Here is a 19428-nt window from a genome sequence, read left to right on the forward strand (position 1 = left end):
CATGCTGCACTTCCTGCGCATGCATGCATACCCCCCCTGCTGACCCGTGCATGCTGCACAGTTTTCTTGGAGCCTAAGGAGAGTGAAAATGGACCAACACGCAAACCGGAAGTCTGTTTCTGAACTTCCAGTTTGTGCGTTGGGAGGTTTTTCGCCCTCCGGAGGCTTTAGGGAAGCTTCCAAATGGTGACATACATCCGAAAATCAAGGCCAAAATCAGTTGGCCAGCGCCTGCATGCACTCTTGAGATGGCGGGGCAACCTATGGCACACATGCCATAGGTTCACCATCACGGTTCTAGGTTGAGTCCTGTTATTTTTCTTGATTTAAGCTGTCAGAAAGTTAAGAGTTCTAAGCATCTTTAATGCTTGATCTGGGCTTAGACGGCACTCCAAAATTCAAAAGGACGTCAGAGCTTCAACAACAACCAACTTTTCAACCAACTTTTATCTGATTGATACCACAAACTGTAAACATGGCCCTTAGATATACAGATCTGTGCATCTTTCATCACAAGTACGCTCCATGGTGTCTGTCTAAGAGCTGGCTGGAGAATTCTGGGAGTTGAAGTCCACAAGTCTTAAAGTTGCCAAGTTTGGGAACCACTGGAAGCCTATACAGAACGTTCCACGGGTTCAGAAGGATAAAGCAAAGGATGCTTAGGAGAGTTATAAAAGAATAAAGTACCAATTTCTAGTTCTCCTACAGCATTTTGCAAACAAATGTGCATGTGTGTATCAGTCACACTTAGTTGGACAAGACCGAGGGAGCAAGAACTGCACAGATTTCAGTAAGGTATCCTTAATGCCAGCCTTGTGTAAATATTATATCTTGGAAGCAAAGAGGAATGTCCAGTGTTCATTTATAGTGTGTGATTAAATGATTTGAAAAGCTTCTTCCAGGATTTCTTGCCAGCTGGGCTGTGTTGCTGTTTATGAGATAAGCTGCCAACAAAGTCATCCTCTGTGTCTGTTTGTATCTATTCTCCCTTCCATTCTTTGCTCAGCCTTCCCACTCCAAAATAATTGTATGCTAGAAGACTTGTTCCAAAGCACCTTCACCACCAGGGCTATGAGACAATTCCTTTCTGTTGATCCCTCAGCTTTTATACTTATTTAATTTAATTTAATTTATTGTCATGGTACATACACAGTGCACCCATACAATGAAATTCACATAACACCCAGAGACCAGGCCCAACACACAAAACCCCCCAAACACACCCCCACCCACCAAAAATTCCCCGCCCCTAAACCATCCAAGCATCCACACAACAGACCAAGTAATGCTGTCCAACAGCCCACTAATGGTGGCCCTTTAGTTCATTGTTGAGTGCAATTATAGCTGTGGGATAAAAGCTATTCAGAAGACGTGTGGTCCTAGTTTTAATTGTTCTGTATCTTCTGCCAGAAGGCAGCAGTCCAAAAAGATTGTAAGCAGGATGGGAAGAATCTCTGAAAATGTTGTGCAACTTATAGCATCCTGAACCATGGTTAGCCATGGTTCAGTCACCTAAACAGTTTTTCTAACTTCTCATGCTATCATAAGACAAAGAGGCCCTTAAATGAAGTTTTGCACTTTTGTGTATTTTTCGTGGAAGTATTATGGAAACAGTTTTGCTATAGCCTTCTTCCAGAATATGATTACTAGACCCAGACTGGACACTCCTACTTCATGGACACAGTGTATGCAATTAGTTTGTGGTGTTTTATAGCCACTGTGTCTTTAATCTCAGCCATGATGGTATCTGATCAACCTCATCTACGCTTTGAAGTTAAGCAGGGTCAGGATTGTAAATATTTGGATGGGAGACCACCTGAAAGAAGGAATTCCAGGACCGTAAGGTAGATAGACTAGAAAGCTGGAATAAAAATATATATATTCTCTCCTCTTGTCCCCTTCCACTTTTGAAAACTGCTCAAAGAAGAGGCTTTTAAATCTTCTTCCTCTCTGGTAGTTCTGGGCTTCCCAAATGCTTTGCCATAGAAGAAAGAAGGGGCAACATCAGTTGTTCAGTATGAATAGTGTGGTACCAAATAATGGTTTGGTACTAGCCAAAGGTACACAACCCACCAGAATCCTGTTTAGAGGCTCCCCCTTCAGTTGCTTCTCTTCACAAATGCAATCTAATTGTTGATGTATTTCTTGCTCCCTGGGCCTCACAAAGATGATGATATGAAGGAAGAACACTAAGCTTTTTATGGTTGGTCTGTTCACCAACTATTTTAGGCAAAGAAGGAGAGGGCAATGATGAGAAAGAAAGAGAAGCAACAAATAGAGTGAAGATTGATTCATGAGTACATTTGCCAGAGGTAATAGAAATAGCAACAGCACTTAGACTTATATACCGCTTCACAGCCCTTTCTAAGCGGTTTCAGAGTCAGCATGTTGCCCCCAAAAATCTGAGTCGTCATTTTACCGACCTCGGAAGGATGGAAAGCTGATTCCATCTTCAGCCTGGTGAGATTTGAACTGCCAAATTGCAGGCAGTCGGCAGTCAGGAGAAGTAGCCTGCAGTACTGCATTTTAACCAGAGGTGGGATTCTACCAGTTTGGGCGAACCGGCAGCTCCAACAATCTGCTGGGAGCGAACCGGTTAGCCCCGATGATCAGAAAGGGCCACCCGTGCTATTTTCCTACCTTTACCTCCTCTGCTGATTCGCCACACGAATCAGCTGTGTTACTCCTCCAAAGAAACCCAGAAGTGAAGATTTCTTCAAACTGTGCATGCGCACACAACATGCGCTCCCGCACAAATTGTGCAATCACTGAACCGGTTGTTAAACCAGGAGGATCTCACCACTGATTCTAACCACTGAGCCACGGTGACTCTGAGTTAAAGACACAGTGGCTATGTTCACAAGTCACATCGAAAACAGCCACAATGAAGTGTAGCTGTCATGAGATTCTAGATAGTGGTTACTTTATGGCTGAATGTGTTGTGTAAGTCCTAAAAATTGAGTTATGTAAACCCTGGGTCATGGGTATCTCTAGAGTCCAGTCACATTCAGATCAGAATTATAGCCAACTAATTTCAAAGTATCCAAGGGTAATTGTAAATAATGTTATCGTATCCTTGTGTTGTCTTGAGATCAAAAGACAAAAATTAGCTTGAGGTTATTTCTCCCTTATGGCCTCCAGTTCCAAGGGACTGAGAAAGGAGAGGCCCTGCAGAAAGTTGTTGCTGCAGACACAATTTCCCCTCCACTTTTGCACTGTTTACTTATTTATGATTTAGCACAAATATATCAGGGAAGCCTATCAAGAGTCTTACCTAAAACCCATCCATAATACGGAGCAGACATTAAGAAAGAACTGCATTGACACATTTCAGCAATCAAATAAATTTGGACTGAAAAGTACCTATTGCCTTCCCCACACCACAGCCTGTCAGCCTAGAGTCTAGACTTATTGCTTTAAATGAGCTCTAAGGTCCATTTGTCAAAAAAAAAAGTTCAACTACTCATGCAAGGGATGGGATAATGCAGTTAGCATAATCTGAACTTGGACCTTCAGGGATAATATGCCCAAGAGATTGGCATTCAATTCCTCAATGAAGTAGGAAGGAAGGAGGGTTGCTTGGTTCACCTGTTCATTCATACCTTCCCTACTCATCACATAAACAAGACTCTTGAATACCTATGTTCCAGGGTGTGCCTGAAGAAGCATGTGCTCACGCTAAAGTAGGAAGGAAATGTTGCAACATACCCATATTATGAACGTAAAGCGCTCCACTTCTTTTTTGGCAGGCAAAATTTATTCCACCTTATTTCAACCCTGGCAAAATGTCATGACCTTCTCGAATGAGTCTTCTCCTGGCTGGCCTGATTGTGGGGCATTAAGTTAAACCTTGACCACCAAACTCACAAGAATATCAATATTTGATATTGATATTGTTCTTCTTCTTTTCTTCCTCTTTTAAGGCTTTGGGTGATGAGGGAATCAATAAGTTACAAGCAAAAAAAAAAAAAAAGCTAGAGAAAGATGAAAAGTAATTGAGAAGAGGCAGACTTGCTTCCTGGACTTCAGAAGGCCAGATTTTGATGAACTCAAAAGGAAGGAGGTTCAGGCAAGGGTGGGCTGCTGGGGGTTTGCAGGGGTTCGGGAGAACCTCTAGCTAAGATTCTGTGCAGCTCAGAGAACACTCAAGTCCCACTCTTGGCTGGCCCCGCCCCGCCCACCCCTCCCCTCCCAAGAGTCCCCACCTGGCCATTTTGGATGCAGGTAAGTGCAGGGCACGCGCAGAAGCTCGGGGAGGGTGAAAAATTGTCTACTGGAAGTTTGGGCTCATTTCTGCCTCCGGACCCTGTGGAGGACATTTTTGCCCTCCCAGAGGCTCAAGAAAAGCCTCCAGAGTCCCGGGAGGGCAAAAATGCCCCCCTTTGTCATGGTGCAGGAGGCCAACTAGGCCATACCCACAATGGCCAAGCCCACCCAGCAACCAGAAAGAGAACCCCTTGCTAAAACTTTTGAACCCCACCCCTGGGTTCAGGTGTAATGGCTTCAAATATTTCAGGGGAAGAGGCATAAAGGAAATGTCTAGGCAAATAAGGTGCACTTGGAAGCAAGCCCCATGAGAGGTAAAAGCTAGAGAAATCTGAAGATACATAAATAATGCAAAGTTCTCTACAATAGTGAAGTGAAAAAGGAAAGGAATGTGCAAGAAACGGAGAGAAACACAGGCAAAGAAAAATACAAGGTTATCCCCTGAAAATGTAGTAACTCTACCAGAAATATGATAATCAGAGAGGCGATAGCCTTAGAAATATTGAGTTTTGTGACACACAGCAAACCCCCCCCCCCGGCAAAGAATAAGTTTGGGTTTGCAAGAAATAAAAGAAAGTCAAACATAGTGTGGGTCCATTGTAAGAAGAAAGTAGTAAATGTGTGATGAGGAGGAGGCATCTCTCTCAGAAGAATGACTCAAGCTATTCTCCAAAGCATCTGAGGGCAGGACAAGAAGCAATAGATGGAAACTGATCAAGGAGAGAAGCAACTTAGAACTAAGGAGAAATTTGCTGACAGTTAGAACAATTAATCAGTGGAACAACTTGTCTCCAGAAGTTATAATGCTCCAGCACTGAAAGTTTTTAAGAAGAGATTGGACACCTATTTGTCTGAAATGGTATAGGGCTTCCTGCCTGAGCAGGAAATGTTTTGGGGTGAATAAGAGGAATTACAATTTAGAAGACAGCTTGGATTTTTAAAATCTCCAAGGCCAGAATGATGAAGGAACTAAATGACCATAGAACTACCTTCTGAAATATTTAGAACTCCTCCTTCAAAACAGGGGAAAAGGAGGACCCCCAAAATTACAGTTCTGTCAGGATGACTTCTGTATGGGCCATCAACTTTGAACACATTACCAAGTTGTGCTGTTTAACATTTTCATCAATGACTTGAATGAGGGAGTGGAGGAGATACCAAACTGGGAGAGGCAGCAAATATTTTGGAAGAAAGAGATAAGATTAGATAAGATAAGATAAGATCTGGGTAGGCTTGAGCAGTGGGTAGAAATAAACAGGATAGAATGTAATAGGGAGAAAGGTTAAGTTCTGCATCGGGCAGGAAAAATGTAAGCACAAGGACTTGGCAAACACATGAGAAGTGAACTGGGTGTCCTTGTTAACGACAAGTTAAACATGGTGCTACAACACGATGCAATTGGCAGTTCTACTTTGAGGGACATTAACAGGATCATAGAGTTCAGCTAAATAGGAAACGAGGAATTGTTTTCACCCAGGGCAGACCTCATTTGGAGTAAAGTACTGATTCTGAGCACCACACTAAAACAATGACAAGATCTGGACCAAGTTGAGAGGAGAGCTGAAAACCAGCCTGCGCATGCATGCTGGCTAGCTGACTGTCAGGCATACATGTGTGCTAGAACCTGGAAGTTTGGAATGCGGCCCCAACGAGTGCACACACGCGTGCGACATTTCCGTGCAAACTTTTCGGCACTTGGTGCCAAAAAGGTTCACCATCACTTTTATAGGACGTTGTCATATTTGGACTAAGCACCTCTATGACTCAACAAAGTGAGAAGAACATCTTGAAAATTATGACCTACTCAGAAATAAGCTACTATTGCTTGAAACCTGTGCTACTCTGCTAATTCTATTCTGAGTGCCTCTAAAACCCCAGAAATGGGATTGTCTGCTTGTTAGATAAAGCCATCGGGAGAGGACGGAAGATTTGAGTCTCCTGTTGCACCTAAAGACAGCAACTACAATGGAATTACAAAGTACGTTTTAAACAAATCTCTGCCCCACCCTATCTTTCTACTTCTCAACACCCTCCAGCCAGTGGTGGAATTCAAATAATGAAACAACCGTCTCTCTGCCCTAATGGTTTCTTCCAACAAGCAGTTCACCAAACTGCTCAGAAAATTAACAACCGGTTCTCCCAAAGTGGTGCGAACTGGCTGAATCCCACCACTGCCTCCAGCTTATTTGGTCTAACAGTTGAATTTGCCTTTCTTCTGTCAAAGGATGTAAAGGTACATTTCAGACTAGCAACCCCGAGAGACCTTGCACTGGAATCAAATTGACAATGCCTAAGCAATGTGGAGGCCCCTTGTCTATTTCTTTCCTGGCACCTAGCCTTAGACTTTGCCTTGAGTCTTTGTTTAACTGGCAGCCAAGTGAAACAGACATGAGATTTTTCAGTACAATAAATCATTTCCATGTTGATAGAACGTTAGAAAAAACATTTGCTTCTCTCTTGTGCTATTTGTGATGACTGTCACTGTTAGAGAGGAACAGAAAACGGAAAGAATGCCTAAGTAGATCAAATATTGCATACCAACAATTTTAGATCTATTTAGTTCTACAAGTTGAAAAATCTCAAGCACGTCCTTGAGGAAAATTGGGTCTTGCTTATGCTAGTTTACCTTAAAACAAGGGTGGGAAACAAATAGTATTACAAATGTTGATGAACCAGAAGTTAGGAGAACTCTAATCTGCATGGTTAGTAGTAAAGTTACTACTTTGTCGTGACCCATCAAAACCGCGGTCCACTAAAGCGCGCCCGATTAAAGTGCGTACCTGACGTCATCAGCAGCGCGACAAATAAAATTAAAAATAAATTAAATTAAAATTAAAATTAAATTAAAGCAAGCCGATTCACATAAAGATAAGGGTTAGGGTTAGGTTAAGGGTTAGGTTTAGGGTTACGTTAAGCGTTAGGGTTAGGCTTAGGGTTAGCGTTAGGCTTAGTGTTAGGTTAAGGGTTAGGTTTAGGGTTAGGTTTAGGGTTAGGTTTAGGGTTAGGTTAAGGGTTAGGCTTAGGTTTAGGGGGGGTTAGGTTTAGTTTTACGCGTTAATTTTAAGTTTACCGCTCACAGCGTGCTGTTTTCATCGTGCTGTGATGACGTCATGTACGCGCTTTCGTCGAGCGCGCTTTATTCTACCGCGGTTTTGTGGTGGAACCCTACTTTGTTACTAAAGTAAGTAATAAAATTACTGAATGGTTAGTAGTAAAAAATGCTGGGAGGTGTAGTTCATAAATATTTACAGGCTGCCCATCAAATTAATTTCCATTCTTGCTATAGGTCGGTGATGTGGAAATGTTTGCGTGCATGTTTACGCTTGTCAGGGACGCACTCTGGAAAAGCCGAACTTCCAGGTTCTAATACGCATGCGTGTCCAATGGTCAGCTGGCCGGCATGCATGCGCAGACTGGTTTTTGGCACTGCTGTGCGCACAAAGGGATCACACTTTATAAAAGCTGAACTTCAGGGTTCTGGCGCGCATGCGCACACTGGTTTTCAACACTGCTGCACTTGTGAAGACGGCTGATCATCAAATACACATGCACACCAGAAAAGCAGGCACGGCCACACGTGCTGGGCGACATGACTTGTTATGTCACTTTTGGCACGCATACTATAGGTTCGCCATCACAGTTATAGGTCTTTCTCATATCTTCAGAAGCAGAATCTCAGGAAGGCAATAGTATTTTTTCCTCAAAAAGACAGGAGATTTGGCCAGATCTTAACCAAGATATGTCCTGAAAGATCCCAGAATATAAAATTATTCATATTTTTGTAGCACTCAGTTGAGGGTAAGGATTGGATTGGATTTATTCGATTTGTATGCCGCCCTATTCCCAGAGGGACTCAGGGCGGCTGAACAAAAGCCAAGGGGAGGGGAACAAATACAAAAAGTAAGACAAAAACAAGACAATACAAAACAATTTAAAAACACAACAAGCACAACCAAATTTGAGAAGGGGTGGAACTCAAGACCTCCAGGCCTGCTGGGACAGCCAGGACTTAATGGCTATACAGAAGGCCTGAAGGGTGGCGAGGGTCCGAATCTCCATGGGGAGATCGTTCCAAAGGGCCAGAGCAGCCACAGAGAAGGCCCTCCTCCGGGTGGTCGAAAGCCGGCATTGGCCGGCAGATGGAATTCGGAGGAGGCCTAATCTGTGGGATCTAATGGATTTATGGGATCCATTGGTAGATTGGCAGAAGGCGGTCTCTCAAGTACCCAGGTCCAATACCATGTAGGGCTTTATAAGTGACAACTAGCACCTTGAAGCGTATCCGGAGACCAATAGGCAGCCAGTGCAGCTCGCGGAGGATAGGTGTAACGTGGGTGTACCGAGGCACATCCACAATCGCTCGCGCGGCTGCATTCTGGACCAGCTGTAGTCTCCGAATACTCTTCAAGGGCTGCCCCATGTAGAGCGTGTTGCAGTAGTCGTGATTATGGTTTTCAGAGGGATAGCCATGTTTGTCAGCTGTAGAAAAAAATGTGATTCTTTAAAGAGTAACAAATTCATGATGACCTAAGCTTTATATATTATGTACAAAATCTTACCTTGTCTTTAAGATCAATAAGCCTCTTCGCTATTTTTTCCTTTTAGTATGATTTTATTAGATATAAATTTTAAAAGCAGATATAAATTTATCTACTTTTACTTCCACTTTTTCTGTGCTAGGGAATGCTTCTCTGTCCTACAAGTGCGGTTTATATAGCTAATATATTTGTGTTTTAGTCCCCCCCCCTTGCAATCTTCAGTTAACTCTTTCCAAGGAAACCAAATTCTGAGTCTTGTGTCCAGAAACATTTCACTGTTAGCCCTGGAATGCACACCATAACAACTTACTACAAACAGATAACTTTCTGATAACTCACTCTTCTTCTTTTCCATTCTCTGTTCTCCCTTCCTAGAGCTGCATTTTTCTAATCTTATTTCAGTGAATTAATCACGTTATTCTAATAAGATTCCTTCTCCAAGGATGGTGGTGGTGAAGGAACTATAAAACAAAGTGTAGCTCTATTCATTAGAGGCTCTAATAGACTAGAATTGCTCTATGGAAGGATCAAAATAAATCATTTAGACTTTGGGGGTATAATCGTCTTTCATGGGTCAGGTGGCAACGTTGAGCAACATTCTATCATGGAGAACTGAATGTGCAAGTGATAAATAAAGTTCCTTTATTGTGAGTCACAATTTGGACAATTAAATCCACTCCAGTCTACTCAGGTTGGCCAAGATTTTACCAGAGCTGCAACAGCAAAGACTGTTGTCAGGCTTCCGAGTAACATCCCCAATGAAAGAAGACTCTGAGGCTTTGAGTTTCCTCAAAGTCCCATTTTATTAGAGATGTCATATTGGCACATCTGGGAAAACCCGAATCTGAAGGTTTCCAGGTTTTCCCCACCCAAGTGAAAGTTCAAGTCCCTGCCCAGCACCAACATGTCCATCATATGCAACTGTCCCAACTGGAGATGCCTCCCAGTCACGCCACTTTAGGTGCAGGGCAGGATGACCTTGACTCTCTGAGAGAGGAATGTTATTTTGACTATATCTATCCCACTCCATATAATCCCCCTCCCATTTCCCCACAGTAGAAAATGTGGCAGGCCTGAAGGCCCAATGTAAAAGATGGCTCCCAGGCCTGACAGCTGTTCTTCATTTATACCTGCCTTTTTAAAAAGAATCTAAAAACTAAAGGTACTTTATTTATAAATGTCTTGTTTCCCACCAAACCCCTATCATGCAGTGTCTAAACTTCTACTTGGATTCAGGAGTCGGTTGTTTTGATCCACCATCCTATTTTCCCTGCACTGGGTTCAGCATCCAGAAAAGGGGAAGACCAAATTTCACTCGTTCTCAAATAATTCACATGTGAACTTTTCACCGAAAACAACAATTATTTGAGAGTAAATAGTTTGGATGCAGTGAAATGGGCCTTCCAGTGCTCGTAAAGGCATTAAGCAGAAGTTCCAAGTTTTCTTCCTTTGTAGGAAAAAAAATAATGGAACAAGTCGTGGGGAAGGATGGGATCAGTAACAAACAAAACATCATTCTTAGAACCCCATCCTAAAAGCCAAGAATAAAGAAGTGCTAATATCCGGCACCTACAGGTTTGCCAATAAATTATCCCACCACTATTAAACCACTAATTTGGACTTCATTCATCTTGGTTTCTATTGTGCCCCTACTTGGATGCTCCAAACCAGATCTGGAGAGCAATTAAACCATGCCACGCCTCTGATTTGGCTGGTGGATCACCATCTTTGACTAATTGTGCACATTTCCTTTTAGGAATTTGAACTAGTTCCGTCTTCCCCAACACATTTGAGGACACCAGGCTGGGAAAGGCTGAGATACTGATTTGTGTAAAAACAAACAAACAACTGTTTGAAACTACCACTAGAGGGTAGTAGAAACAAATTGCTTCTTCCAGTCACTGCACTCAGCTCCTCCCCTTTGTAAATACATAGAACCCGTTAGTCAGTTTGGGATGGATCATGGGTATGCTAACCTATATAGAACTTTAGAAAAGGCAACTTCATATTGCTATGGATACTGTCTTTCAAAGCCTAACCCAAATATGGCAAAATAGTTTAGCAGGGAGAGGGAAGTACTTCCCTCCATACCAGTGGTGGTTACGGATCCTATTGCAAGCGGTACTCTGCGACAGGGCCGGGCATCCACCATGGGCACGCGCGCTGCACACGCATGCACATGCCCCCGCCCTGCGATGCTCCAGCTGCTCAGCGGAGGTTGCGCAGGCACTGTACGCTGCGCCTGCATGCGCAAATGGCCCGCTAGGTTAAAAACAGATGAGGAATGAGGGCGGGCAGGCCCAGCGGAAACACCGTTCCGGTACAATGGCCACTCCACCCAGCTGCCACCGGTATGCCCGTACCGCCTGTAACCCACCACTGCTCAGTACCCATTTCTGAATGTGTAAAATTGAAGCAGTCCAGATGTTCTTCCCAATGGAGGAATCCTGTTTATGTTGCAATATCAACCAGGTAGTTTAGAAAGCACCTTAAATATATCCTCCGGGAGTGGGCGGCATACAAGACAAACAAACAAACAAACAAACAAGCAAACAAATAAATAAATAAATATTATGAAGAGCTGTGCTGGCAGAGTGGTTAGAATGCAGTACTGCAGGCTAATTCTGCTGACTGCCAACTGTCAGCAGTTCGATTTTCACTGGCTCAGTGAGGTTGGCTCAGGCTTCCATCCTTCTGAGTTTGGTAAAATGAGGAGCCAGATTGTTGGGGGCAACATGCTAACCCTGAAACCGCTTAGAGAAGGCTGTAAAGCACTGTGAAGTGGTGTATAAGTCTATAGCTATTGCTACTCAAGCATTTTAACTCATCTGGCAATAAAGGTTCAGATTTAATTTGCTACGGGTATTAATCATTGCTGCTGAATTTAATGGGCACGTTGAGTGCCTGATGAAATGATAGATTCTGTGGGTCTCTTCCCTTCTGAACCTTAAAATCCCCCAAGATATGACAATAGTTTTCACATAACATACTGAGTCACAGATGACTCAGCCTTGACTAATGGGGCAAACCCAGCCCAGGTACTCTTAGGTCCTGAGGCTCATGAGAACCCAAAAAATCATGTTCATTCTCTAAATCACAGCTTGGGTAACCATGGTTTAACTTGTCATGGGAACAAGTATCTCTTTTTAAGTCAGTGCAAAGTCCCTTAATCAAAGAGGTCAAAAGGGTTAATATTTTGGAAAACGACCAGCTCAACTTATCATCCAATCTTAGAGACTGTTACTCTGCCCCATGATTTACACAAAGCTGCTCTGAGATATGCTAACTCCATATGAAACTTTTTATTACAGACATAGAGATAACATAACAGGGTTGGAAGGGATTAAAGGTGATCCACTAGGACACCTAGATCCTTCTCACAGTTACGGTTAAACCAGGTACTACCTGTTCTCTATGTCTATGGAGATTCTCTGTCATCCAGATCACGGTTTTTCAAGAGGCAGCTGGACTTTCTGATTTCTCTTTGAAGACTTTTTGCTTCTCATCCAAGAAGCTTCTTCAGCTCTGATGATGATGGAGTCCAGAGCTGAAGAAGCTTCTTGGATGAGAAGCAAAACGTCTTCAAAGAAAAACCAGAAAGTCCAGTGGCCTCTTGAAAAAGCATCTTTGGGACTACCTATTCTATATCTTTCCATGATGCTATTGCCTGCCTTAATGCCACACACAGGCCAGGCTTTCAAGTATGCACACATACCTATTACATACATACACATACATCATATTCCTGCTTTGACTAGTCTCCGGGAGGCCCAGCCAAAGTATCTCTCTGCATACTTGGATCTGGTTACCTTTTCTAGTGCAGATGCAACAGAGCATATTTGGGCTGGGATTTCCAAGAGACTGAATAAAGGCAGTGAATGGCATACAGGAATGTCTTCCTGTTTTCTGCAAATGGAGGGGAAAGGAGATCAAGGCATGTTGGGGGGATCGGTGTACTCAGAGAAAGGGGGTATTTAGATTCTTCTCCTGAATGGTTTTGGCTTTTGCTTAGCACAGAGGGCTGCCGTTAATGTCTATCTGCTTGCCTTGGGAAACTCCTCAACCTTGGCAACTTTAAGATGTGTAGATCTTCAATTCCCAGAATTCCCCAGCCAGCCTTGGTTTCTGGGAGTTGAAGTCCACACAGCTTAAAGTTTCCTAGGCTGAGAAACGCTGCCCTAAACACACTTTTAGGCATTCGTCTTTCTCCTCCCTAGCTCTGTTGGGCGCTCTGAAAAAGAGGGGGGAAAAGAAAACATCAAGAGGGAAAAGTCAGGCGGGCTAGAAACTGTTGATGCTACGTTAGCAAAAGCTTTCAATTCTAAACCTTTTTTGACAGGAGGGTCTTTAACCTAGTTACCCTAAAAAGGTAAAGGTCCCCCTCGCTTATATGTGCTAGTCGTTCCCGACTCTAGAGGGCGGTGCTCATCTCAGTTTCAAAGCCGAAGAACCAGTGCTGTCCAAAGATGTCTCTGTGGTCATGTGGCTGGCATGAATAAACGCCGAAGGCGCATGGAACGCTGTTACCTTCCCACCAAAAGTGGTCCCTATTTTTCTACTTGCATTTTTACATGCTTTTGAACTGCTAGGTTGGCAGAAGCTGGGACAAGTAACGGGAGCTCACTCCATTACGTGGCATTAAGGATTTGAACTACTGAGCTGCTGATCTTCTCATTGACAAGCTCAGCTTCTTAGCCCCTGAGCCACCATAACACCGTATATTGTTTCTTCGCCCATCACCTCATCAAGATCTTGAAACTCACAAGCAAGTTTATTGCTGATCCTTAACACACATTTTTTTTTCAAAGCTTAATTTTGCAGGGGGGGAAATAAATAGGCAAACTGGGCTCAGTCACGGCCCAGTATTTCTTCTCCCCAAATCAGAAACTAAGGCTAAGAAACAAACTACACACATGTTCCAGATCAGCGCCTTCATGAAAGAATTTGGCAGAACAAAAAAATAAATAAAAAGGAAGCTTTGATGCTAGACTTATTTGGGAGGAAAAATCCCGGAACGGAATCAGTGTTATTTCTGAATAGACAGGGAAGAATGTGATTAATGCACTAATCCATGACCCGATAGCCCTTCACACAAACTCTTCCAGAATATAGAGCTGAAACACCAGATTGGGGGGATGGAGGGGGGGGGGGAAGACCCGGTTCCAAGTTCCAAGAAATTCATTGGGTGATTTAGAACCAGTAACCCCTCCCTCAGTTTTATCTACCTTGCATGACTGACCCAAAGATAAAAGTAGAAGAGGGACAATCTCAACTAAGAGGGACAGAAATGTGACACGTATGTACCCACCCTTGCAGGAATTGATTCTTGGGATTTAAGGCAGAGAGCCAGCCAGTAAACCATTCCAGGCATTGAAGAAAAGGAAAAAGAAAAAAGGGAGCTAAAGTAATCTTGCTACAGTCATCTGGATCAGTGAATTGATTCTGTTGTATTAAGAGGTATACATGCCAAATTTAAAAGAAAGGATGTGCTTTGGCCAATGCTGCCCATGCTGGAGACGGAGCAAAGAGAAGGAGGGGCAGACCCCACCCCTGGGGAGATTCCATTGGAGGATACCAACTCCTAGTATTTCTCAATCCCTTGGTCCTAGATTAACCATCTTTCTAAAATTGTCCCCCAAGTCTTTGGGAATCGCTTGATACCTGGGACCTGTAGCATTCCTTCCAGGAGAGCAGTTAACAAAACAAAACAAAAACTTTGGGTTGTAATATTCTGAAGCTTCTCTCTCTCTCTCTCTCTCTCTCTCTCTCTCTCTCTCTCTCTCTCTCTCTCTCTCTCTGTGTGTGTGTGTGTGTGTGTGTGTGTGTGTGTGTGTGTGTGTTGTTCCTCCTCGACTAACCCTAACCGTAACCAACCGGTTACCAAGGCAGAAACTTCTAGGGATCCCCTTCCCCACCACAAAACCAGGCGGGCAAAGCCTTGCGAATAGTGGATCCCAACAGAAGAAGAGTTGTGGGGAGAAAAAGAAATCAGCCCAGATCGAATAGATAAGATGCACGCTCAACTCTGCTAAAAACACTTTTGTGGATAGAAAAGAGGATAGGAGAGAGAGAGAATGAAAGAGAGGGGAGGGAGTGAAAGAAAGAAAGGGAGAGAGAAATAGAAAGAAAAAGAGAGGGGGAGAGAGAAAGAGGGAGGGGGAGAGAGAAAGAGAATGAGAGAGAAAGAAAGAAAGAAAAAGAGGGAGAGAGAGAGGGAGGAAGGGAGAGAGAGAAAAAGGGAGGGAGAGAAAGAAAAAGAGAGAAAGAGAGAAAAAAAGAGAAAGAGAGAGAGAAAGAGGGAGAGAGAAACAGATCCTTCGCACTTAGTTCACAAATTCTGCCCTAGCAGCAAATCCCAAACGCCGTCCCTCCCCAACCCGCGGCGCACAACCTGTCCCCAAACCCTCGAGGCTTCCCCAACCGAGCCTTGGGTGGGTCGCTGCTTGGCCGGCAGGCCGCCCGACTTCTCCTCCTCCTCACCTTTGAGCTGGTCTCCTTCCCAGGCCCCGGGGTGACATGAACGCCAGACTTGCCCGCTCTCCAAGCTCCGAGAGATGCGAAAAGGAGCCCCGGGCGCCCGCGATCCTCCAAGTGGGTGGGCGCGGGGGGTTGGGTGGGTTGGGGTGGGAGAGAGAGGTTGCTTTCGGCTGACTTGACGCTGGCGATCCAGGCGGGGGAGGGAGCTTCTGCTGCGGCTCCGCGCCCTCCCCCCGCAGGTGCAGCCGGGGACTCCCTCCTTCCCCCCCGGGGGGGGGAGCTGGGGCTCTGAGCGAGCCGGGTTTCGCGCACTTCCAAGCTCAGGACAGACGGGGCGAGAAGCCCGCCTGGCCGCGCCGGGCGCCGCCTGACAGGAAAGCCTGGCTCGGGATCCTACCGTTGCCAAGGCGCTGGTTGGAAAGCGGAGAGAGACACCCCATCAACAGCGGCGGGGAGTCCCGTGGAGACATCAGGGGGGGCTTGCGACGCCAGCTGGTCCAGGGAGAAGCGGGCGGCGGAGGAAGAGGAGGAAGAGGCGACTGCGGGGAGCCCTGGAGAAAGCGAGGCGGGCCGGCGGGAAGGGGATCCAGGCAAGGCAGGGCTCTTCGGAGGTGGTACTAGAGCGGGGCTGCGACGGCCAGCGGACGCCCGAGATAGATCCACGTGCGACGCCGTGTCGCTCCCAAGGGCCGGTCAACGGCGGCTCTTGCAAATCCACCCTGGTGGCGAGGCGGACGGGCGCTTCGGGAGTTTCCTTCCTCGCCCAGGTAACTCGGTATAAAATCCGCAAGAAATCGAAGAGGACGGGGAGAAGAAAGCGGGAGAGAGCGAGAGAGAGAGAGAAAGGAAGGAAGGAGAAAGGAAAAGGAAAGAGGGAAGGAAAGCTGTCGATCTCCTGCCTCGGGAGGTGTAGCTCACGCGTTTACACCAGGGGGCAGAAGTGGTCGCTCCAGCCGTCGAAAACACACGCCTGCCCGGTCTCTTTGCAAGGGAAAAGTGAGACTGGAGGTGCCTTTATAGGGCTCGAGGTCGGTGACGTTCTTGCAGCGGCGCCTCTGATTCGCCCGCGACCTAAACACACACACACACAGAGACAGAGTGAGAAAGAGACAGACAGACAGACAGACACACACACACACAAGTCTTTCTCATTCTCTCTCTCTCTCTCTCTCTCTCTCTCTCTCACACACACACACACACACACACACACAAACTAGCTGGTCTCTCTCTCTCTCTCTCTCTCTCTCTCTCTCTCTCTCTCTCTCTCTCTCTCTCTCTCTCATACACACACACACACACACACACACACACACACACACACACATCAAACAACGCTAGAAGCTCCAGCAAATATCTCTCGGCTGAAGTCAGCGGCTCGACCTATCGTGTATTATTTACATGGCAAGCAACGGAGAAGGCTTCTGAAGTTGGCCCTGCATCTTAGGCTTACATTTTCTTGGCTAGGTAACCTAACACCACACTTTGGTGGAAGCCGCCCCGCTACCCCCCCTTCCCCCAATTCCAAAGAGCCGGCATCACTAAGAGCTCAAAGGGCCGGTCGACCGGAGGCTGGAGCACAGCTGCGCTCGCTCTCGCCCGCCTTCCCCACCGACGGGCAGGTGAAGTCCAAGGAGCCGAGTAGCAGGTAAATCGGGGAAACTGTGGAGGGAGATGCTCCTTTCTTCGAAGCCCCGCCCACAGAGCCCCGCCTCCCAGCCTCAGGTGTAGAAACCTCTCGCCTGGACCTGCTGGAGCAGCCCAAGGACGAAGGCGAGGAGAGGAACTCCAACCCGAAGGCTTGGATCGAGTGGCCGACCCTTTTCCAGCCAGGAGTTTTGGAAGCATCTTAAGATGTTCTTTGCCACAACTGAGTTTGAGAAACACTGAAATTACACGAAACTTTAACTGACGTTCATCACTGGCAACAGAAGCAACAAACTTTCTGGCCACAGTTGAGCCTGCTGTGGTGGCCAAGCTGGTAGGGTTGCTATTTCATGGTTCGGCGCATTGGGGAAACACAGCCACAGATTTGTAAAATCCAACCAAAATACGTTGATGTGAGGTTTTGTAAAAATGTCAAGCAATTGGTGCTTTTATCTGAAGGATGACCAAGAGATACAATTCAGAAGCCTACTGCGATTTCTAACATTCACTTCTAAAATTGCATTGCTGGACTTTCATAAACTGTACTGAATTGTGAAGACGGTCTACATTAAATTCTGCAGCACAAACATTAGTTCAGAAGAATTCTGTTGATCTGGATAGATTTGCTCTCACCATTTGTATTTCTTTTCCTTGTTCTTCAATATACCACCACATTAGTGCCATTGTGACACCACAAAGACAGTCTTCCTGTATGATAAAGAATGGAAAACTGAAAACTAATGTAAGCTGATTTATTTATAAATACATACTAACTGTATCCTGCTGTCCTAACAGCTTTGGATAGCTAATATATTGTTTGTAAGCTATCCAAAACTGTTAGGATAGCTTTGGATAGCTTACAAAGAAAATCTCTCTTTCCCTCCCTCCCTCCCTCTCTCCCTCCCTCCCTCTCTCTCTCTCTTGTGTGATGCATAAATTTAAAAAAATTACATTTTGGAAATATTAAAATTAAGCATGAAATCATCTAAAAGATTTAACTCCCTTTCTTAAAATGTAACGTGGAAGAGGCCAGTCTCAACTGCAGTGACAAATATTTGAGTGTATGGTCTCTCCATAGATAGAATAGAATTTCCTGCTGATATTTAAAGTACTAGAGGTAGCTGTCCCATTAAGGACCTAAAAGGACAGGCAGATAATACAGGAGTAAGTTGTTAACTTTGGCATTAGATTTTTTGACTAAGCTCAGATTTTATAAGAGACAGCAAGCTAATGGGAGACAGTGTAAATACAATTTATAAATTAATGCAAAGTACATATTATATAACACATGTATAATTTATAGAGTCCCCCCCCTTAATTGGTATACCTGCGTGTCTGCAATCTCTCTTTTCTTCTATGTATTCTAACAATAGGGAAACATAATTCAATATGAACAATGCCCTTAATGTTATAGCAATATTTTAAGTATTTAAAATGTTTAAGTCTTAGAACAATCTCTTAGGAAGCAATGTAAGGATTTCTGAGTGGTTGGGGATAAAATTGGAAGGATAAAAATTCCAGTGGGTATTTCATGGGTTGGAATTGGAAGAAATATTGATGGTCTGGGATTGGAGACAGTAGTAGAGGCCAAATAAGAATGAAATCGACTACATAAACCTGTCCTCAATCTAGAACTAGATGGATCAGAGGTAGGTTTAGGGTATGATGTTGAAAAAACCCTGGCAAATCACGGGCTAATAATACAATATTTTCACAGGCATGGGAACGTGAGATTTTCCAGCTATTGCCAAACTACTGCCTTCAACATTCCTCCCAATTGGCTATTTTGACTCAAAACTCAAGGAATTTTAACTCAGGGATGTCTGTAAAGCCATAGGGATCCTACCAGCATTTCTAGACAGCGGCCGTGATCTAAAGCTCATAATGCGTACTATGATAAAGAAAATAATCAGTGTTTGTGCATCTCCTATTAGAACATTAGGGATTTAAAAACAAATATCTGCCCTACTCACTTTTGTGGGGGTGACAACAATTTTTTTCGGATTGATCTCAAATACAAATAACAATATAAGTTCACAGGAATTTTTGTCTACACTTTTCTGCTTAAGTTTGGATTCTTCTTTCATTTAGGTGACTATATTAATTAAGGGGTTTCATGCATTCCTCAAACTTACCAGAGTTAGCTCAAAAAACGTGTAACTCTTTAAATGTTAGCTATTCATTGGTGTGGGTTCCAAATATATATTTCTAAAAGAAGCAGAACAATTTAAAACCTTCTAACTCACGTGCTGCAAAACTCCCAGTGACCTCAAGATGGCAGCAAAGAATTTACTTTTAAAGAAGTTGTTCTCTAAAGCCATCTTCCAAGCCATGCTAGCTCTATTAAATTTGTTTAATAGGACAGAACTATGTAAGAATAGGACAGAACTTAAAGGCGCTTTTTTTCTTCAAAAGGCAACTGGATTGTTTTTTTTTTCCTTGAGGAGGAAGAAGAAAATGTTTCACTTCTCATCCAAGAAGCTTCATCTTCATCAGTTCTGAT

The 19428-nt window shown here is 44.3% G+C and overlaps 1 protein-coding gene across 1 annotated transcript in view; it reads right to left on the reverse strand.

The window, feature by feature from the left end:
* Positions 1–16268, reverse strand: part of GDNF (glial cell derived neurotrophic factor) — a 40905-nt gene extending 24637 nt beyond the window's left edge. The window contains exon 1 of the mRNA XM_087715069.1: positions 16200–16268. The gene's annotated coding sequence lies outside the window, so the exon portion shown is untranslated. The remainder of the gene's footprint in view (positions 1–16199) is intronic.
* Between the last annotated feature and the right edge of the window lie 3160 nt (positions 16269–19428).

Source organism: Thamnophis sirtalis, unplaced genomic scaffold, assembly GCF_051295495.1.
Source record: "Thamnophis sirtalis isolate CommonGarterSnake01/CBP01778 unplaced genomic scaffold, rThaSir2_p1.2 scaffold_5, whole genome shotgun sequence".
NCBI classification, from domain to species: Eukaryota; Metazoa; Chordata; class Lepidosauria; order Squamata; family Natricidae; genus Thamnophis; species Thamnophis sirtalis.